This window comes from Lolium rigidum, chromosome 3, assembly GCF_022539505.1.
Source record: "Lolium rigidum isolate FL_2022 chromosome 3, APGP_CSIRO_Lrig_0.1, whole genome shotgun sequence".
Lineage (NCBI taxonomy): Eukaryota > Viridiplantae > Streptophyta > Magnoliopsida > Poales > Poaceae > Lolium > Lolium rigidum.
In genome coordinates, this window is record NC_061510.1 from 262,041,991 (window position 1) to 262,044,518 (window position 2,528).

Consider the following 2,528-nt stretch of genomic DNA (forward strand, 5'->3'; position numbering starts at 1 on the left):
CATATTTGGTCTCTCTAAAGTCTAGATAATTTCTAGTATTGAGTTTTGAACAACAAGGAAGACGGTGTAGAGTCTTATAATGTTTACAATATGTATTTTATGTGAGTTTTGCTGCACCGGTTCATCCTTGTATTTTTTTCAAATAATCTTGCTAGCCTAAACCTTGTATCGAGAGGGAATACTTCTCATGCATCCAAAATCCTTGAGCCAACCACTATGCCATTTGTGTCCACCATACCTACCTACTACATGGTATTTCTCCGCCATTCCAAAGTAAATTGCTTGAGTGCTACCTTTAAGATTTCCATTCTTTACCTTTGCAATATATAGCTCATGGGACAAATAGCTTAAAAACTATTGTGGTATTGAATATGTACTTATGCACTTTATCTCTTATTAAGTTGCTTGTTGTGCGGTAACCATGTTCCTGGGGACGCCATCAACTACTCTTTGTTGAATATCATGTGAGTTGCTATGCATGTCCGTCTTGTCTGAAGTAAGGGAGATTTACCACTCATTTATTGGTTAGAGCATGCATATTGTTAGAGAAGAACATCGGGCCGCTAACTAAAGCCATGAATCATGGTGGAAGTTTCAGTTTTGGACATATATCTTCAATCTCATATGAGAACATTAATTGTTGCTACATGCTTATGCATTAAAGAGGAGTCCATTATCTGTTGTCTATGTTGTCCCGGTATGGATGTCTAAGTTGAGAATAATCAAAAGCGAGAAATCCAAATGCGAGCTTTCTCCTTAGACCTTTGTACAAGCGGCATAGAGGTACCCCTTTGTGACACTTGGTTAAAACATGTGTATTGCGATAATCCCGGTAATCCAAGCTAATTAGGACAAGGTGCGGGCACTATTAGTATACTATGCATGAGGCTTGCAACTTGTAAGATATAATTTACATGATACATATGCTTTATTACTACCGTTGACAAAATTGTTTCTTGTTTTCAAAACCAAAGCTCTAGCACAAATATAGCAATCGATGCTTCCCTCTGCGAAGGGCCTTTCTTTTTACTTTTATGTTGAGTCAGTTCACCTATTTCTCTCCACCTCAAGAAGCAAACACTTGTGTGAACTGTGCATTGATTCCTACATACTTGCATATTGCACTTGTTATATTACTTTACATTGACAATATCCATGAGATATACATGTTACAAGTTGAAAGCAACCGCTGAAACTTAATCTTCCTTTGTGTTGCTTCAATGCCTTTACTTTGATTTATTGCTTTATGAGTTAACTCTTATGCAAGACTTATTGATGCTTGTCTTGAAGTACTATTCATGAAAAGTCTTTGCTTTATGATTCATTTGTTTACTCATGTCATTACCATTGTTTTGATCGCTGCATTCATTACATATGCTTACAATAGTATGATCAAGGTTATGATGGCATGTGATACGTCTCCGACGTATCGATAATTTCTTATGTTCTATGCCATATTATTGATGATACCTACATGTTTTATGCACACTTTATGTCATATTCTTGCATTTTCTGGAACTAACCTATTAACAAGATGCCGAAGTGCCAGTTGCTGTTTTCTGCTGTTTTTGGTTTTAGAAATCCTAGTAACGAAATATTCTCGGAATTGGACGAAATCAAAGCCCAGGGGCCTATTTTTCCACGAAGCTTCAAGAAGTCCGAAGACGAGACGAAGAGGGGCCACGGGGTGGCCAAACCCTAGGGCGGCGCGGCCCCACCCCTCGGCCGCGCCGGCCCATGGTGTGGGCCCCCGTGCCGCCTCTTGACTTGCCCTTCCGCCTACTTAAAGCCTCCGTGACGAAACCCCCGCACCGAGAGCCACGATACGGAAAACATTACCGAGACGCCGTCGCCGCCGATCCCATCTCGGGGATCCAGAGATCGCTCTCGGCACCCTCGCCGGAGAGGGGAATCATCTCCTGAGGACTCTACACCGCCATGGTCGCCTCCGGAGTGATGAGTGAGTAGTTCACCCCTGGACTATGGGTCCATAGCGGTAGCTAGATGGTTGTCTTCTCCTCATTGTGCTTCATTGTTAGATCTTGTGAGCTGCCTAACATGATCAAGATCATCTATCCGTAATTCTATATGTTGTGTTTGTCGGGATCCGATGGATAGAGAATACTATGTCATGTTAATTATCAAGTTATTATACATGTGTTGTTTATGATCTTGCATGCTCTCCGTTTCTAGTAGAGGCTCTGGCCAAGTTTTTACTTTTAACTCCAAGAGGGAGTACTTATGCTCGATAGTGGGTTCAAGCTCGCATTGACACCGGGACAGGATGTAAAGTTCTAAGGTTGTGTTGTGTCGTTGCCACTAGGGATAAAACATTGGCGCTATGTCCGAGGATGTAGTTGTTGATTACATTACGCACCATACTTAATGCAATTGTCTCGTTGTTAGCAACTTAATACCGGAGGGGTTCGGACGATAACCTCGAAGGTGGACTTTTTAGGCATAGATGCAGTTGGATGGCGGTCTATGTACTTTGTCGTAATGCCCAATTAAATCTCACTATACTTATC